Raw genomic sequence first — 21255 nt, forward strand, 5'->3', positions numbered from 1 at the left:
ATCCATTGTCACAACCGACGAAAAGAAAGTCGCATTCGTGCTGTCGTTGCGCATCAACATTGCTCGGCAACATGCCACACGGGCAGCCGTGTGGTCGTCCGTCAGCATTCGTGGCACCCACCTGGATGACACTTTCCGCAATTTCAGGTCGTCGTGCAGTATTGTGTGCACAGAACCCACAGAAATGCCAACTCTGGAGGCGATCTGTTCAACACTCATTCGGCGATCCCCCAAAACAATTCTCTCCACTTTCTCGATCGTGTCGTCAGACCGGCTTGTGCGAGCCCGAGGTTGTTTCGGTTTGTTGTGACACAATGTTCTGCCTTCATTAAACTGTCGCACCCACGAACGCACTTTCGACACATCCATAACTCCATCACCACATGTCTCCTTCAACTGTCGATGAATTTCAATTGGTTTCACTCCACGCAAATTCAGAGAACGAATGATTGCACGCTGTTCGAGTAAGGAAAACGTCGCCATTTTAAGTATTTAAAAAAGTTCTCATTCTCGCCGCTGGCGGTAGAATTTCATCTGCCGTACGGTGCTGCCATCTCTGGGACGTATTGACAATGAACGCGGCCTCATTTTAAAACAATGCGCATGTTTCTATCTCTTTCTAGTCCAGAGAAAAGAAATCGGAGGCCTTAGAACTTGAATGCACCTCGTAAATGTAGCAGGTGGTAGTTCCAGAACATAAATGTACATTATACAGTGTATTAGAGGTGTAGGTACAGATATTGTGATCATTGGTACCTTAATATGTTCTCTGTGTCTAATAGTCTTCACAAAAACATGTGACATGATTTACCACCTGATGTTTACTGCACGGTCCTAACTGCACCGTGGACTACGCCCGTCATTATAGACTGCCCATTTTGCCTGCACGCTTTCACATTTCAGTACCCGACCTGCTACCCAGGGGAAAATAAACGTCAGTGTCTTCCTAAAAACGCATTACTTGTAATAACTATAATCTGAAAATGAAGTAAATACTAATTTAATGTTGTTGAGTATACTGTACTCTGTCATGAGTAAAAATAACTGCATTCTGCACTTATATCCCTAACATACTGCGCTCGTAAGTGGCATGTCTAGTATCTCAATTTTTTCAGATAGGCTGTGGAAAAAAGTGAACCAATGTGATGGTTCAAATGGCTCTGAGCACTATGGGACATAACAGCTATGGTCATCAGTCCCCTAGAACTTAGAACTACTTAAACCTAACTAACCTAAGGACATCACACAACACCCAGTCATCACGAGGCAGAGAAAATCCCTGACCACGCCGGGAATCGAACGCGGGAATCCGGGCGCGGGAAGCGAGAACGCTACCGCACGACTACGAGCTGCGGACGAACCAATGTGAATGAGAGTGTAAAGCAGCCCTGTCGGGGCGCTGTAAACATATTTCTGCATTGTGCTGCGCTTCATTACCAGTGAATTGAGAGTTTTGAAAGAAACGACTGTTCTGCAACAATGGAAAAAAAAAACAGATTGTTCTCGTTGCAGATTGTAGGACAAAGGAAAAACGGTCGAAGAAATGTTTCGCGGCAAGGAGCACACACAGTCTGTTGAATCTGGAGAAATGGATCAGCAACCTCTTACTAAACAAGAGATATTTGAGAATATGAAAGAGGCTGAGCGTGGCTTTTCTCACATATTACGAAAAGAATGTGAAAGTAAAGATTATATTCAACTCTATTTAGAACTGCTGGTGACCGAAGCTCTTGAACAAAGTGAATAGTTGCAGTTACAGCCCGAAGCTGTAAATTCAGTCATCTTTACAATAGCATTCTGCTTTATATGTAACCAATTGGTTCTTCCATACTGCTGCTGGTATTGCGGTAGCGTTCTCGCTTCCCGCGCACGGGGTCCCAGGTTCGATTCCCGGTGGGGTCAGGGATTTTCCCTGCTCGATTTTCCCTGTCTCGAGATGACTGGGTGTTGTTGTGTCGTCTTCATCATCATTCATCCCCATTACGGTCGGAGGAAGGCAATGGCAAACCACCTCCGCTAGGATCTTGCCTAGTAGGGCGGTGCGGTTCTCCCGCATCGTCCCCTACGCTCCTCGGAGTACGGGACCTCAACATCATCATACTGCTGCAAGACTAACTGCTAGAGTGTAGAAGTTCGCAATGCTGCATATATACTATGTGATAAAAAGTATCCGGACACCCCCCAAAAACATAGGTTTTTCATAGTAGGTGCATTGTGCTGCCATCTACTGCCAGGTACTCCATATCAGCGACCTCAGTACTCATTAGACGTCGTGAGAGAGCAGAATGCGGCGCTCCGCGGAACTCACGGTCTTCCAACGTGGTCAGGTGATTGGGTGCCACTTGTGTCTTACGTCTGTGCGCGAGATATCCACACTCCTAAACATCTCTAGGTCCACTGTTTCCGATGTGATGGTGAAGTGGAAACGTGAAGGGACACGTACTGCACAAAAGAGTACAGGCTGACCTCGTTTGTTGACTGGCAGAGACGGCAGACAGTAGAAGCGGGTCATAATTTGTAATAGGTAGACGTCTACCCACACCATCACACAGGAATTCCAAACTGCACCAGGATCCACTGCAAGTACTGTGACAGTAAGGCGGGAGGTGAGAACACTTGGATTTCATGGTTGAGCGGCTGCTCATAACGTCGGTAAATGCCAAACGACGCCTCGCTTGGTGTAAGGAGCGTAAACGTTGGACGATTGAACAGTGGAAAAACGTTGTGTGGAGTGACGAATCACGGTACACAATGGGGCGACCCGATGGCAGGGTGTGGGTATGCCGAATGCCCGGTGAACGTCATCTGCCAGCGTGTGTAGCGCCAACAGTAAAATTCGGAGGCGGTGGTGTTTCGGTGTGGTCGTGTTTTTGATGGAGGGAGCTTGCACCCCTTGTTCTTTTGCGTGCCACTATCACAGCACAGACCTGCATTGATTTTTTAAGCACCTTCTTGCTTCCCACTGTTGAAGAGGATTCTGGGATGGCTATTGCATCTTTCAACACGATCGAGCACCCGTTCATAATGCACGACCTGTGGTAGGATGGCTACACGGCAATAAGATCCCTGTAACGGGCTGGCATGCACACAGTCCTGATCTAAATCCTATAGGATTGGGATGTTTTGGGACGCCGACTTCGTGCCAGGTTTCACCGACCAACATCGATACCTCTTCTCAGTGCAGCTTTCCGTGAAGAATGGGCTGCCATTCCCAAGAAACCTTCCAGCATCTGATTGAACGTATGCCTGCGAGAGTGGAAGCTGTCATCATGGCTAAGGGTGGGCCAACACCATATTGAATTCCAGCATTGCCGATGGAGGGCGCCACGAACTTGTAAGTCATTTTCAACCAGGTGTCCGGATACTTTTGATCACATAGTGCAGAAATTCTTCTGCGGAATAAAGGAAAACACTAACGAGACTCCGCCGACCTCGGCAACATTTCGTCCGCAGTTTATTCATCTACATCTACATCTACATTTATACTCCGCAAGCCACCCAACGGTGTGTGGCGGAGGGCACTTTATGTGCCACTGTCATTACCTCCCTTTCCTGTTCCAGTCGCGTATGGTTCGCGGGAAGAACGACTGTCTGAAAGCCTCCGTGCGCGCTCTAATCTCTCTAATTTTACATTCGTGATCTCCTCGGGAGGTATAAGTAGGGGGAAGCAATATATTCGATACCTCATCCAGAAACGCACCCTCTCGAAGCCTGGACAGCAAGCTACACCGCGATGCAGAGCGCCTCTCTTGCAGAGTCTGCCATTCGAGTTTGCTAAACATCTCTGTAACGCTATCAAGCGTACCAAATAACCCTGTGACGAAACGCGCCGCTCTTCTTTGGATCTTCTCTATCTCCTCCGTCAACCCGATCTGGTACTGATCCCACACTGATGAGCAATACTCAAGTATAGGTCGAACGAGTGTTTTGTAAGCCACCTCCTTTGCTGATGGACTACATTTTCTAAGCACTCTCCCAATGAATCTCAACCTGGTACCCGCCTTACCAACAATTAATTTTATATGATCATTCCACTTCAAATCGTTCCGCACGCATACTCCCAGATATTTTACAGAAGTAACTGCTACCAGTGTTTGTTCCGCTATCATATAATCATACAATAAAGGATCCTTCTTTCTATGCATTCGCAATACATTACATTTGTCTCTGTTAAGGGACAGTTGACACTCCCTGCACCAAGTGCCTATCCGCTGCAGATCTTCCTGCATTTCGCTACAATTTTCTAATGCTGCAACTTCTCTGTATACTACAGCATCATCCGCGAAAAGCCGCATGGAACTTCCGACACTATCTACTAGGTCATTTATATATATTGTGAAAAGCAATGGTCCCATAACACTCCCCTGTGGTACGCCAGAGGTTACTTTAACGTCTGTAGACGTCTCTCCATTGATAACAACATGCTGTGTTCTGTTTGCTAAAAACTCTTCAATCCAGCCACACAGCTGGTCTGATATTCCGTAGACTCTTACTTTGTTTATCAGAAAAATAGCATCTACCTGGGAGCCTGTATCTAATATTTTCTGGGTCTCATGAACAAATAAAGCGAGTTGGGTCTCACACGATCGCTGTTTCCGGAATCCATGTTGATTCCTACATAGTAGATTCTGGGTTTCCAAAAACGACATGATACTCGAGCAAAAAACATGTTCTAAAATTCTACAACTGATCGACGTCAGAGATATAGGTCTATAGTTTTGCGCATCTGCTCGACGACCCTTCTTGAAGACTGGGACTACCTGTGCTCTTTTCCAATCATTTGGAACCCTCCGTTCCTCTAGAGACTTGCGGTACACGGCTGTTAGAAGGGGGGCAAGTTCTTTCGCGTACTCTGTGTAGAATCGAATTGGTATCCCGTCAGGTCCAGTGGACTTTCCTCTGTTGAGTGATTCCAGTTGCTTTTCAATTCCTTGGACACTTATTTCGATGTCAGCCATTTTTTCGTTCACTTAACATTCCCCTTGTGTTCACGAATGGACTTACTCGTTCGTTTTTCTATTGTTGGTTAAAGCTGCAGAAGCGGAACAGTTGCCGAATCAGCAGGTACAATGGCACCTACCAAAAGCGGAACTCGGCAGTATTTTGATGAAATGGATAACATTGAAACGAGGCGCTACGTCAGTTTCGAAACTTTTAAATCTTTGGCAAATACTCAAACATGAAAAGCCGTTTAAGAAAACTCTCCACTACATCAGAAAAGCAGAGATTAGAATCGACAGATTCAGAGAGTAATTTCCACGATTCTTTTTTCAAGTTATGGATTTATTTCGATACTACTCGTGAGAAAAGTTATCGTCCGACACAGAATTCCTAAACAGACAAGTGTCCAAACGGCGACTGTGTCTCTCATATACGCCCACACAATACTCGTTGCCTTAAACCAGGCCGTAGACAGCAAGAAATGTACTCGAAAAGTCACATAAGACATATCTGACCCAGAAAAGTGATCGAAAGTTCACTTTCAACGTCCAGTATCCGATCAAAAATATCCGGGGAGAACTGAGAACTAAAGGTCACGGGTCAGACAGGACATTTCAGTGACCTTGAACTTAGGCTAGCCAGTGTATGTCACCTGAGTAACACACTGAAGCGCCAAAGAAACTGGTATAGGCGCACGTATTCAAATACAGAGATATGTCATCATCATCAGCAACAAATGATGTAGCCTCTTCGAGTCGTGGATTCAGGTAGGCTTTCAGCAGTCTTCTCCAAGTGGGACGGTCTTGGGCAGTTCTCTGGCAGGTGTCACCAGCGATTTTCTTGACGTCTTTGTCCCAACTGTCTGGTGGTTTTCCTCTAGGCCTCCGGTGCTCTCTCTGACTCCACTCCAGTACTAGCTTCGTCCGTCTGTTGTCTTTTCTGCTTGCAACGTGGCCAGCCCACTGCCATTTCGAGGAACCTACTGTCTCTAAGATGTCATTAACCTTCGTCACAGACCGGATGTCATCTGCCCTTTTCCTGTCCTTTCTTGTATAGCCCAGCATTGATCTCTCCACGGCTCTCTGTGCTGTCCTAAGTTTCCCTTTTGTAAATGAGTTTAGTGTCCATGTCTCGCAGCCATACGTCATCGCAGGAAGAATGCATTGATCAAATATTGCTTTCTTCAGATTTACTGGCATTTTTCATCTGAATACTGTTGAATTCTTCCCCAATGCTTGCCAGCCAAGCTTGATGCGTCGATAGATTTCTGGCCTTATGTTTCCCTTCATATTTATAATCTGGCCAAGGTAGACATATTGACTGACCTCTTCTAATAGACTGCCCCTGACTTTCACATCTCCAGCTGGGACCCATTTGTTGGACATTACTTTTATTTTGGAAAGGTTCATGTTCAAGCCAACCAGCTGACATTCTGATGCAAGATCTGTAATAAGTTTTGGAGCTCTGCGAAGTCTTTGGCCGGTAAGGCAATATCATCAGCAAATCTCAAGTTGGTAAGCCTTCTTCAATTAATTCTAATTCTCTTACCTTCCCAGCTCAGCTTTGACATAGCCATTTCCAAAACAGCAGAGAACAGTTTTGGGGACATATGTAAACAGGCAGAATACCGCGCTGCGGTCGGGGACGCCTATATAAGACGACAAGTGTCTGGCGCAGTCTGCTACTATGGCAGGTTATCAAGATTTGAGTGAGTTTGAAGGTGGTGTTATAGTCGGCGCACGAGCGACGGGACACAGCATCTCCGAGGTAGCGATGAAGTGGGGATTTTCCCACGACCATTTCACGAGTGTACCGTGAGTATAAGGAATCTGGTAAAACATCAAATTTCCGACATAGCTGCGACCGGAAAAAGAACTTGCTAGAGGGGGACCAATGACGACTGAAGAGAATCGTTCATCGTGCAGCCCTTCCACAAATTGCACCAGATTTCAGTGATGGGCGATCAACAAGTGTCAGCGAGCGAACCATTCAACGAAACATCACCGATTTGGGCTTTTGGAGCCGAAGGCCCACTCGTGTACCCTTGATGACTGCACGACACAAAGTTTAAGGGGCACCGGAAAGGCTCAAAATCATGAAAAGTTCAATTTTTACTTTTTTGCGTTTTCTGAATCTGCAGACTATTACCTTTTAATAGATATATAATTTATTCAATTCCGAAGACTACAACTATTTTTAAATTTTTTAAAAATGTGTTCTACATGGGCGTGACCCACTGTGGCGCTGTTAAACTGCTGTCAAATGGTGTTATTATTAACGTCCGTGTTCATCAGGTACATTTTAGTGATGTGAGATAAAGTATGTCTTGTGGATAACCTGTGATGGTTCAATATATATCGCTGGTGTGATTGTCGATTGTTTCATGTTTATTTACTCTGTCGTTATCTCGAAAATATTCGTAATTAATTCTGTTTCTTGAGTCTCTGTTTTGTTGAAGTATAATAATGAGTAAAAGTAAAGTTATTAGAAATCCTCTGAAGGCTTTTAAGAAAAGGAGAAATGTTGGAAAGCCAAAGGTATGTGTTATTACTGTAAACAATAAAGACGATGAAAATCCTCAACATAGCTTGTGTCCCAAAGAAGAAGACAGTTGGTGTAAATATAACAAAGGATTGCTAACTGGTGAAGTGTACACTCATAAGCATAGTCTGCCTCATGCAATAATGGAGGTGATAAAACCTATTTTCAGAGACTTAGCAGCACCTGAACTGTTGAAAAAGTGTATTCACGGAAAACTCAAAACCCCAACGAAAGTGTAAATAGTGTTATATGGTCGAGAATCCCCAAGACTGTATTTGTTGGAATAGAAACACTTCACTTTGGTGTGTATGATGCTGTTGCGACTTTCAATGATGGCAACATTGTAAGGTGCAAGGTATTTAGAAATATGGGAATGAAGATAGGTTCTAACATGGTACGAGCGATGCTTGCTTTAGACAAGGAACGCCTTCGGGCTGCAGACAGGGCTGTAAAGAGTCTAGAAATACAAGCAAGAGTAAACAGGAGGAGGAACAAGAGGAAGCTGGAGGAGGAGTTTGCAGAGGATGAAGATAATCCATCCTATGGACCTGGAATGCACTAAAAAGTTAATCCAATCTTTGTCGCTCGATTCCCAAAACTTTTATTTTCTCATACTAATTACATGTTTTCTAAGGATCTTCCAAACATATTTGTTTCAAACTTTCAGTAAATGTTACACAGTACCTTCTGCATAATTTAACACAGCCTTTTTCCAAAAAACTGTATATTTTTGAATATATAAATAAAAAATTGCAAAAAATGTTGTGAATTTTCATTACAATTGAAAAAAAATCATCTTTAATAAGTGAACTAAAATTTTGTAAAATCCCTGTGTTAAGTTGTAGCCCATATTCCAATAAATAATCTGTAAAAAGTTCGACATCCTACCTCAAATACTTTGTGAGGAAAGATGTAATTTATAAGCGTTATTTTAACATTGCAAGTATAGGGCGTTCCGGAGCCCCTTAAGCCTCGCCTGGGCCTGTCAACACCGACATTGGACTGTTGATGACTGGAAACACGTTGCCTGATCGGACGAGTGTCGTTTCAAATTGTATCGAGTGCATGGACGTGTACGGATATGGAGACAACCTCATGAATCCTTGGACTGTGCTTGTCAGCAGGGGACTGTCCGAGCTGGTGGAGGCTCTGTAATGGTGTGGGACGTGTGCAGTTGGAGTGGTATGGAACCCCTGATGTGTCTAGATACGACTACGACAAGTGACACCTACCTAAGCATTCTGTTTGATCACCTGCATCCATTCCTGTCCATTGTGGTTTCCGACGGACTGGGGCAATTCCAGCAGGACACTGCGACACCCCATACGTCCAGAATTGCTGCAGAGTGTCTCCAGGAACACTCTTCACAGTCTCAACACTTTTGCTGGCCACCAAACTCCCCTGACATGAACATTATTCAGCACATCTGGGACGCCTTGCAACATGCTGTTCAGAGGAGATCTCCACCCCCTCGTACTCTTACAGATTTATAGGCAGCCCTGAAGTATTCATGGTGTCAGTTCCCTCCAGCACTACTTCAGACATTATTCGAGTCCATGCCACGTCGTGTTGCGGCACTTCTGCATGCTCACGGGGGCCCTACACAGTATCAGTCAGGTGTACCACTTTCTTTGGCTCTTCAGTAAAATTCTACTTTATTCGTCGTATTATGAATGAAAATATAGAAGTTACAAAGAACTGTTTCGACTCAGTCGAAACAAGGCCACGGGAGTAGACAACATTCCATTAGAACTACTGATAGCCTTGGGAGAGCCAGTCATGACAAAATTCTACCATCTGGTGAGCAAAATGTATGAGACAGGCGAAATACCCACAGACTTCAAGATGAATATAATAATTCCAATCCCAAAGAAAGCAGGTGTTGACAGATGTGAAAATTACCGAACCACCAGTTTTATAAGTCACAGCTGCAAAATACTAACGCGAATTCTTTACAGACGAATGGAAAAACTGGTAGAAGCCGACCTCGAGGAAGATCAGTTTGGATTCCGTAGAAATGTTGGAACACGTGAGGCAATACTAACCTTACGACTTATCTTACAAGAAAGATTAAGAAAAGGCAAACCTACGTTTCTCGCATTTGTAGACTTAGAGAAAGCTTTTGACAACGTTAACTGGAATACTCTCTTTCAAATTCTGAAGGTGGCAGGGGTAAAATACAGGGAGCGAAAGGCTATTTACAATTTGTACAGAAACCAGATGGCAGTTATAAGAGTCGAGGGGCATGAAAGGGAAGCAGTGGTTGGGAAAGAGTGAGACAGGGTTGTAGCCTCTCCCCGATGTTATTCAATCTGTATATTGAGCAAGCAGTAAAGGAAACAAAAGAAAAATATTCGGAGTAGGTATTAAAATTCATGGAGAAGAAATAAAAACTTTGAGGTTCGCCAATGACATTGTAATTCTGTCAGAGACAGCAAAGGACTTGGAAGAGCAGTTGAACGGAATGGACAGTGTCTTGAAAGGAGGATATAAGATGAACATCAACAAAAGCAAAACGAGGATAATGGAATGTAGTCAAATTAAATCGGGTGATGCTGAAGGGATTAGATTAGGAAATGAGACACTTAAAGTAGTAAAGGAGTTTTGCTATTTAGGGAGTAAAATAACTGATGATAGTCGAAGTAGAGAGGATATAAAATGTAGACTGGCAATGGCAAGGAAATCGTTTCTGAAGAAGAGAAATTTGTTAACATCGAGTATAGATTTAAGTGTCAGGAAGTCGTTTCTGAAAGTATATGTATGGGGTGTAGCCATGTATGGAAGTGAAACATGGACGATAACCAGTTTGGACAAGAAGAGAATAGAAGCTTTCGAAATGTGGTGCTACAGAAGAACGCTGAAGATAAGGTGGGTAGATCACGTAACCAATGAGGAGGTATTGAATAGGATTGGGGAGAAGAGAAGTTTGTGGCACAACTTGACTAGAAGAAGGGATCGGTTGGTAGGACATGTTTTGAGGCATCAAGGGATCACAAATTTAGCATTGGAGGGCAGCGTGGAGGGTAAAAATCGTAGAGGGAGACCAAGAGATGAATACACTAAGCAGATTCAGAAGGATGTAGGTTGCAGTAGGTACTGGGAGATGAAGAAGCTTGCACAGGATAGAGTAGCATGGAGAGCTGCACCAAACCAGTCTCAGGACTGAAGACCACAAGAAGAAGACAAAGAACTGAGTGCAGGCAGTTTCACATTACACTACACTACTTTGAAATAAAACAGTCTTGCACTGACTTCTGTCTCAGGTAACTAGTTATTTACATTGAAAAGTTGCTACACTGAGTCACAGCGCCAGAGATTGCGCCAAAGATTATTATTGCGCCGCCTCCACTGGGCGCTGTAGTAGTTCAGAGGGTGTCGAGAACAGTCGTAAATGGTGTTTAAAATATTTTGTCGTATTGAGAAAGAACCGAGCCAGATAGATGTACGATGAGTCATACTACCACACGCAGAACAGTTACACTTGTGCTTTATTGTTTCATAGCTTTTATAGTTGCAGGGAACTTAATTAATTGTGTTAATGGAAATTCCTTGTCATTCTTTATTTTCATTTTATGCAGTCAGATTGCGTGCTAATAATAGTTACGAGACTTCGTAACAGGTCACACAGCTAGTAAAATTATTGCATTTATTCATTATTATTAGTCTTTTCTTTTTAATTAAGCCTCCATGCAACATATAGCACAACGAACTTTGCGCTACAGTAACTTGTCCGAAACGGGAGAACTTTCTTGTTCTTCTAGGTAGTCTAGTAGCCCTTCCGCCCATAGAAGTACTGATGCATGACTCATTACTGTTCCAGGAATTAGAGGAATTTTCTCATCTTCGCACTGTCGTTCGTCCCCTCTGATTTCCCTTGTACTCGTCAGCAATAGCACTGTCACTCAACATTTAATGACCCGGCTCTGTGCTGTCCACGTCAGACCATTCAGAAATATTTTCTTCGCCAACAGTTTGAACCCTGGAATACTTTTCTAACGTTGCTTATCAGCAGTCTTCGTCATTCGAATCACCTCATCAATTTTAGGATTAATGTTTCTCCATGACTTGGCTATGGTTGATTGTTTTACACTACGCCACGCCTTCGACGTTTCATAAACTGCATCTATACCTTGCTCATCATATGAATAAACCTGACATAAACAAACACTAACGTGATGATTGGTCAGCAGCCATAGCAGACGTACAATGGCGTTGTTACGCTCTTGGAAGTAGGTTCTCCTTGTTGTTGTTGCTGTGGTCTTCAGTCCAGAGACTGGTTTGATGCAGCTCTCCATGCTACTCTATCCTGTGCAAGCCTCTTCATCTGTGAATAACTGCTGCAACCTACATCCTTTTGAATCTGCTTAGCGTATTCATCTCTTGGCCTCAAGCTACGTTTTATACACTCCAGTACTAAATTGGTGATCCCTTGATGCCTCAGAACGTGTCCTACTAACCGATCCCTTCTTCTAGTCAAGTGGTGCCACAAATTCCTATTCTTCCCAATTCTATTCAGTACCCTCCCCCCCCCCCCCAACTAGTTATGTGACGTACCCATCTAATCCTCAGCAGTCTTCTCTAGCATCCCATATCGAAAGCTTCTATTCTCTTCTTGTCTAAACTATTTATCGCCCATGTTTCACTTCCATACATGGCTACACTCCATACAGATATTGTAAAAAAAGGACGTCCTTCTTGACAAACCCTTTCCTTGCCACAGCCAGTCTATATTTTATATCCTCTCTACTTCGACCATCATTTTTCACCCCAAATACCAAAACTCATTTACTACTTTAAGTGTCTCACTTCCTAATCTAATTACCTAGGCATCACCTGATTTAATTCGACAACATTCCATTATCCTCGTTTTTTTTATGTTCATCTTATACCCCCATTTCAAGACACTGTCCATTCCGTTCAGCTGCTCTTTCAGGTCCTTTGCTGTCTCTGACAGATATACAATGTCGTCGGCAAACCTCAAAGTTTTTTTTCTTCTCCAGGGATTTTAATTCCTACTCCAAATATTGCTTTTTTTCCCTTTATTGCTTGCTCAATATACTGTTTGAATAACATCGGCGATAGGCTACAACCCTGTCTCATTTACTTCTCAACCACTGCTTCCCTTTCATGACCCTCGGCTCTTGTAACTGCTATCTGGTTTCTGTAGAAATTGTATTTTACCCCTGCCACCGTCAGAATTTGAGAGTATTCCAGTCAACAACGTCGAAAAATTTCTCCAAGTCTACAAATGCTAGAAATGTAAGTATGCCTTTCCTCAACTCATCTTCTAAGATAAGTCGTAGGGTCAGTATTGCCTCGAGTGTTCCAACATTTCTATAGAATCCAAACTGATCTTTCTCGAGGTCAGCTTCTACCAGTTTTTCCATTCTTCAGGAAAAAATTCGTGTTAGCATTTTGCACCCATGACTTATTAAACTGATAGTTCAGTAGTTTTCACTTCTGTCAACACCCGCTTGGAATTATTATATTGAAGTCTGTGGGTATTTCGCCTGTCTCATACTCCTTGCTCACAAGATGGAAGATTTTTGTCATGGGTGGCACTCCCAAAGCTATCAGTAGTTCTGACGGAATGTTGTTTACTCCCAGGGCCTTGTTTCGTCTTGCGTCTTTCAGTGCTCTGTCAAATTCTTCACGCAGTATCCTATCTCCCATTTCATCTTCATCTACGTCCTCTTCTATTTCTATAATATCTTGCTTGTATAGACCCTCTATAGTCTTTCCAGCTTGCTGCTTTCCTTTCTTTACTTAGGATGAGTTCTCCATCTGAGATCCTGATATTCATTTCTTCAAAAGTGTCTTTAATTTTTCTGTACGCAGCATCTATCTTCCCCCTAGTGATACATGCTTCTACATCCTTGTAGCCGATCGATGTTGCCGAGCGGTTCTAGGCGCTTCAGTCTGGAACTGCGCGACCGCTACGGTCGCAGGTTCGAATCCTGCCTCGGGCATGGATGTGTGTGATGGCCTTAGGTTAGTTAGGTTTAAGTAGTTCTAAAAAGTTCTTAGGCACTGTTAACCTCAGATGTTAAGTCGCATAGTGCTCAGAGCCATTTTAACCATTTGAACATCTTTGCATTTGTCCTCTAGCCATTCCTGTTTAGCCATCTTGCACTTCCTGTCGATCTCACTTTTGAGGCTTTTGTATTCCTTTTCGCCTTCTTCATTTACTGCATTTTTTTGTTTTCTCCTTTCATCAATTAAATTGAATATCTCTTCTGTTACCCAAGGATTTCTATTAACCTTCGTCTTTTTACCTCCTTGATCATCTGCTGCCTTCACTATTTCAACTCTCAAATCTACCGATTCTTCTTCCTCTGTATTTCTTACTTCTGTTCTTGTCAATCGTTTCCTAACAATCTCTCTGAAACTCTTTACAGCCTCTGGTTCTTTCAGTTTACCCAGGTCCTATCTTCTGAAATTCCTACCTTTTTGCAGTTTCTTCAGTTTTAATCTACATTTCATAACCAATAAATTGTATTCAGGGTCCACATCTGTCCATGGAAATGTCTTACAATTTAAAACCTGGTTCCTAAATCTCTGTCTTACCATTATATTATCTGTCTCCAGGCCTCTTCCACGTATACAACCTTCTTTCATGATTCTTGAACCAAGTGTCAGTTATGATTAAGTTATGGTCTGTGCAAATTTCTACCAGGCGGCTTCCCCTTTCATTCCTTACCTCCTGTCCATACTCACTACTTTTCCTTCTCTTCCTTTTTCTACAATCGTATTCCAGTCCCCCTTGACTACTAAATTTTCTTCTCCTTTAACTGTCTGAATAATTTCTTTTATCACATCATATATTTCTTCAATCTCTTCATAATCTGCGGAGCTAGTTGGCGTATAAACTTGTACTACTGTGGTAGGCATGGTCTTTGTGTCTATCTTGGCTACAATAATACATTCACTATTCTGTTCATAGTAGTTTATTCGTGTTCCTATTTTTTACTCATTATTTAACCTACGCCTGCATTACCGTTATTTGATTTTGTATTTATAACACTGTATTCACCTGATCAGAAGTCTTGTTCCTCCTGCCAGCGAACTTCACTAATTCTCACTGTATCCAACTCTAACCCATTCATTTCCCTATTTATATTTTCTAACCTACCTGCCTGATTAAGGGATCTGACATTCTCCTCATGTATTAGATATCTCATTACTGTAAATGAGACTAAGATATTAAATTTATGTAGTTCTTCTTTCAAAAATCGTGTACAGTCACAGTGTCTGTACCGTTGTGCTCTGATTGTGGAGCTGTTGGTACGCAGTGTGGAAATTTCTGACGCTGGTTCCTGCTCCGTAGTGAAAAATGCGTGTGGAACACAGTTAAAAAGTGCCGAGGAATATGTTGTCCTTAACGTTTTTCATAAGTTTACAGAAAAACATCTGCTTCGAAGTTTCCCGAGGAACTTTATTTGCCCGCCGGAGTAGCCGAGCGGTTCTAGGCGCTACAGTCTGGAACCGCGCGACCACTACGGTCGCAGGTTCGAATCCTGCCTCGGGCATGGATGTGTGTGATGTTCCTAGGTTAGTTAGGTTTAAGTAGTTCTAGGGGACTGATGACCTGAGAAGTTAAGTCCCATAGTGCTCAGAGCTATTTGAACCATTTTTGAACTTTTTTACTATGATTAAAGCGCTTTCATAACAGAAGACACATAGCTCAACCGATAGCGTTATTGAATAGTAATGTGGTACATTCCACGAATCGATGGTTCAAACGCCCCTTTGATCGCTGTTCTTTTTTTAATTGAATTTGGAATACCTACATCTTTTAAATGTAAAATTAATCAAATTTATGCTGATTAACACATATCTAACCGCAATTTATGAAAAATACACGTCTTCTCGTTTCTAACCACATACTGCACACAAAATTCCAGTTTTAATTGCAGATGTATATTCTTAACTATCGATATTTTATGAAAGACTTTTAATAAAGGTTGTTTAAATTTACAAAACATAACAAATTAAATTTTTGGACAAAAGTAACAAATGAGATACTATAAGTTTACTTTAATTTACGTCTATGGTCACAAACTTTTTGTTAACAGATTACCAGTTTCGGTCTGTAATGACGATCATCAGATCTGCAGCAAAAAATGATCTGATGATGGTTATTATAGACCGAAACCGGTAATCTGTTAACAAAAAATTTGTGACCATAGACGTAAATTAAAGGAAACTTATTGTATATATGGGTTACTGTTTTATTCGCGACAGTGTCGCAGCTTGTGAAATCAAATACTCTTTATTGGGTCTATGTCCATTGTTTTACACCACAGATGTGCTCTTGCACTAGCTAGAATAATAAAGTGTTGTGGAAACATGGGGAACAATTTTCGCAATATCGAGAACATACGAATATCGCAGTTTTACAGTTGCCACTGTACCACTGCAATATGAACCTAACAGAACTAATGTGGAGCCGAGTTCACTCATTTGTCGCGAGAAATAACAAGGCCTTTAAGCAGCCAGACGTACCGGCACTAATGCACGAAGCTATGTCATTCTCCACAGGCGAACGCTGGCGGGCTACAGAGCGGCACATCAAAAGAAGAGGAGAAAATGTGGCGCATGCGTGGCTTTGCGGAATCTGTTGTTAACCTACTTGTTATCAACATAGTAGTGGCAGTTTCATTACTGAAATGCGTTTCTCGGATTCGGATTTGGAAGGAGTTCAGAGATTAACAGACGACTGGACTGTAAGTAATGCCTTCTGTGGCTTCAATATTTAAGTGTACGGTGAAATCCCTGCTGTAGGGTCTTGTGCCACAGAAGCAAGGGAGAGGAAGTTGTTGCAGGTAGCCAGTATCCTCTCGCTACTACACAAATGGACACGTGAATTAATAGGGTTCTTTATTTACCGGGTGATCAAAAAGTCAGTATAAAATGAAAACTGAATATATCACGTCCGCAGTTCGTGGTCGTGCGGTAGCGTTCTCGCTTCCCACGCCCGGGTTCCCGGGTTCGATTCCCGGCGGGGTCAGGGATTTTCTCCGCCTCGTGATGACTGGGTGTTGTGTGCTGTCCTTAGGTTAGTTAGGTTTAAGTAGTTCTAAGTTCTAGGGGACTGATGACCATAGATGTTAAGTCCCATAGTGCTCAGAGCCATTTTTGAATATATCACGGAATAATGTAGATAGAGAGGTACAAATTGACACACATGCTTGGAATGACATGAGGTTTTATTGGAACCAAAAAAATACAAACGTTCAAAAAATGTCCGACAGATGGCGCTTCATCTGATCAGAATAACAATAATTAGCACAGCAAAAGTAAGACAAAGCAAAGAAGATGTTCTTTACAGGAAATGCTCAATATGTCCACCACCATTCCTCAACAATAGCTGTAGTCGAGGAATAATGTGAAGAGCACTGTAAAGCATGTCCGGAGTTATGGTGAGGCATTGGCGTCGGATGTTGTCTTTCAGCATCCCTAGAGATGTCGGTCGATCACGATACACTTGCGACTTCAGGTAACCCCAAAGCCAATAATCGTACGGACTGAGGTCTGGGGACGTGGGAGGTCAAGCATGACGAAAGTGGCGGCTGAGCACACGATCATCACCAAACGACGCGCGCAAGAGATCTTTAACGCGTCTAGCAATTTCTTTTTGGTTCTAATAAAACCTCATGTCATTCCAAGCGTGTGTGTCAATTTTTACCTCTCTATCTACATTATTCCGTGGTTTATTAAGTTTTCAAATGTTTACTGACTTTTTGATCACCCGGTACATCAACTTGAAGTATTTACTTAACTTGAATAGAGTCTATGTGTTGTCGTACAAGCTTTTATTTATGTATCGTGTCCACAACATAACATACGATAGACAGAAATTTACAAACAATATAAGTACGCGATTAAATTTCATATGACATCAAAAATTCCGCCGTTTGAACTGCTGTATCATTGGCGATAACCAGATGATCCATCGGGCATGGGGCTGGTAGGTTTCTACAGTTGAGCAGATGTTGATGATGTTGCTGTTTGCCACATTCGCAGAGTTCATCTCCTGGAGAGAAACCCCATTTCTTCAAATTGACCTTGAATCGAGATACACCAGTTATCAGCCTGTTGATATGGGAGGCGACGTCCTTTAGCAAGCTGTTCTTTAGGGTTGTTCCAGTAACTCTCTGATGGTGAGTTACACCAAAGCTGTATTCAACGATTTGCAGGTGACGTTAAAAGTGGTTCTGTTGAACGGAGGAAACTCTTTCTTGATCTTAATCTTGGATGTTGGTATTCACATCCGAATTTGGGGTGTCTTGGGTCTGTCTCCTGTTTCCGCTTCTCTTTTTCTGCTGCTGTTCTCCTTCTGATATGTGGAGGTGCTATGTCCACGAGATGATACATTTTATTAATAGGAGTTGCCCGCTAGCAGCCAGTGACAATGCGTCCTGTTTCATTAAGGGCAATGTCCACTTGTTTGGCATGGTTGCTCTTCTGCCACAAAGCTGCTGCATATTCATGTCATCAGTACTAGGCCTCTTGCAGACGATATCAGTAATCTTCCTACAGTCACAAATCTGGTTGCTATGCAGTGTCGTAGCCTGAGACGTGAACTGAGCCCGCACTGCAACTAACTGACAGATGTCAAACTGGAGTGTGACTGAGGCAGTCAGTAAGTCAGTGAGGTCCTCCAGTCAGCGGCGGCGGTCAAAACACATGCTGCTGAGAGGGCGTTGGCGGCCTGTTGCTTGTCAGTGTGTCTCTGGCCACTCTCGTGATAGTTGGGCTTGATCCAGCGCCTACCATCCACCTCCGTGCTACATCTTTGCTGACCGGTGTGCTGGCGACAGCTTACACCAGCAAATCTGCAATACAGTTTTACGCCACACTTAGCTCACGCAGAAAAATTATCCTGTGCTTAATTTAGGCATTTTCCATCACTGTCATTTCCATTTTATACTGTGCCAGTTAAGAATGAGAGCGAGTTAAGTTTTACATGTGGTCCTATAAGAAGTGTATTGTCGACGTTTTCCCATTTATTGTTCCATGATGTTTCAGAAGTATGAAATGATATATAGACTGGCTAGTGAGACAGTGTTTGAATGTAAAAGAAAGAGGAACAAAATGGAAATAGAAAGAGCAGATGGTACTCTAGCAGAAGAACCACAGGAGGTTTTGAACAGATGGCAAGAATATACTGAATGTCTGTATAGGGGGGATCAAATACAAAGCGAAATTAAGGTTGAAGAGGAGCAAAAAGAAATTACCTTTGTAACGAGATATATGACAAGGGGGAATGGCCTGAGGACTTTCTTGCAACATATGATACCAACAGAGAAAAAGAGAAACACTAAAAAATGTCAAGAGCATAGTACCATCAGCCTAATTTTTCATGGAGCTAAAGTGTTCAAAAAATGGCTCTGAGCACTATGGGACTTAACATCTGAGGTCATCAGTCCCCTAGAACTACTTAAACCTAACTAACCTACGGACATCACACATATCCATGCCCGAGGCAGGATTCGAACCAGCGACCGTAGCAATCGCGCGGTTCCGGACTGAAGCGCCTAGAACCGCTCGTCCACTGCGGCCGGTAGCTAAAGTGTTGCTGAGACTGTTGAATAGAAGGCTACATGGCAAGCTGGATAGAAGGATTGCAGAGGTTCGGATTTAGAAGAGGAAAAGGACCAAGAGATACTGTTGGCCTGTTAAGAACTATAGGGGAAAGATATGGAAAAAGATAGAGAAATCTTTGCCGTTTTTTTTTTTTAGATTTAGAAAAGGCTTATGACAGAGTTTAGTGGAACAAGCTGATGGATATTTTGAAGAGGAAAGGAGTAGATTGGAAAGAGAGACGACTGATTCAGGATCTATATTTACACCAGAAAGTAAGGATAAGGATTGGAAATGAAATGTCAGAAGGAAGCAGCATTGGACGAGGTGTTAGACAAGGTTGTTGCCTTTCCCCACTGCTGTTTAACGTATACCTTGAAGAGATTATTGCGAAAAGTTTAGATGGGAAAAGAGGAATATGTATTGGTGGAAAGAGAATAGAATGTATAAGATTTGCTGATGACATAGTATTAGAGGCAGAAAGTGAGCGCACAGTAAATAACTTTGCTGAAAGTTCTGAATGAAGCTTGTGTGGAATATCGGATCCAAATAAACACAGCAAAAACAAAGAGTATGGTCATCAGTACAGGACGCAGACTGTCCAATATTAAAATAGGACAATCTACCATTAGCCAGGTAAGTGCATTTAAATATCTTGGAAGCACACTAGCTGAAGACTTGAGCTGTCACCAGGAGCTGAAAACTCGAATTGCCATAGCGAAGGAGGCATTCAACACAAAGAGGAGACTCATATGTGGCAATTTAGATGAAGATCTAAGGAAAAGACTTGGCAAATGTTTTGTCTGGAGTGTGGCACTATATAGGGCAGAAACATCGACGCTGAAACGAGAGGATGAAAAAAGGTTAGAAGGATTTGAGATGTGGAGGAGAATGGAAGAGTATTGGAAAGGGTTGGTGAGAGAAGATGTCTGCTGAAGGTTGTAAGAGTAAGGAAAAATAACTGGTTGGAACATTCATTGAGAAGGGAGTGCTTGCTCGCAGATGCTTTGGAAGGATTGGTTTGAGGGAGAAGACTGAGAGGAAGGAGGAGATACAAGATGATAGACGACATAAAGGAAAGAGGAAATTATGCAGACCCGATGAGGATGGCAGAAGACAGGACAGCCTGAAGAACAACCATGTGAAAACCCGCCATTTGGCGGATGATTCAAAATTAAATCACATTCGACGCTATATTGCTTCTCTCTCGTCTCTTTTACATCTTCACTATAACTTTTCAAGTTACTGCACATTAGTTGGACCACCTGGCTGACCAGTGCTGTCCAAGTTAAATGCGCCAGTAAAGCTGTTGTCCAGTGTTCTCATTCAGTCTACGTAAGCGTAATGCTCAGTGTAAGACGCATCCTTACTATCGTACTTGACTGTACTCAAGTCAGCTTAGGTTCTTCTCCACGTGTAACGCAACCCAATGAGATTCCAGCAATTGCAGAATAATACATGGTGTAATGTTTACATCAGGTTTATTCTTATGCTGAAGGCAATATAGCATAGTCAATTGTTTCCAAAATGTTCGAAGATTGCTGCCGTCTTGAACAAGTTTTTGTAGTAAATTCTCTCCATAAATTTTCTTCGTGACAACAATGACACCCTGATCCCTCGGCTGAATTAAGGCTGTCACATTAGAAAGTAAATATCTTATAAATATCATCCCGTCATCTGATTTCAGAGCAAATCATTGGGACGCGATAGAGTTTTGTCCAGTAACAATACATCCCTTGCAGGGAGACTCTTCAACGTTATATGTTCTCGCTCCTGTGGCACAAAGCAATTTAGGAACCATTCATTTGAAACAGCGGGATTTTTTAGCTTTACGTATTGTACCCGTACCATTAGCACAACACAATGCAGTTCTCCTTTCCTTATATGATTTATAACGAGAGGCACTACGCTCTGTCTCGAAGACTAAAAGTCTTTGTTCGCAGACACTTCCAAAAAACCATGGTTTCCTCCGCACCGTATATTTGCTCCAGCTGTAAATTTTCTCGTACAATGGGCTTCTGGAAATAATTACGAAATTCAGAAGCAGCTTCATTATCTGCACTCCCTGACGGCAATCTCCCGGATACTATGAAGCTGTTTAAATCTTGTTAGCCAGTCGGAAGATGCATTAAAATCTCCTTCAATCCCCAGGGTTTTGAAGAAAAACTAACGTTGGGCCAGATTCTT

The sequence above is a fragment of the Schistocerca nitens genome, chromosome 11 (genome assembly GCF_023898315.1).
Source record: "Schistocerca nitens isolate TAMUIC-IGC-003100 chromosome 11, iqSchNite1.1, whole genome shotgun sequence".
In the NCBI taxonomy this organism is placed as follows: Eukaryota; Metazoa; Arthropoda; class Insecta; order Orthoptera; family Acrididae; genus Schistocerca; species Schistocerca nitens.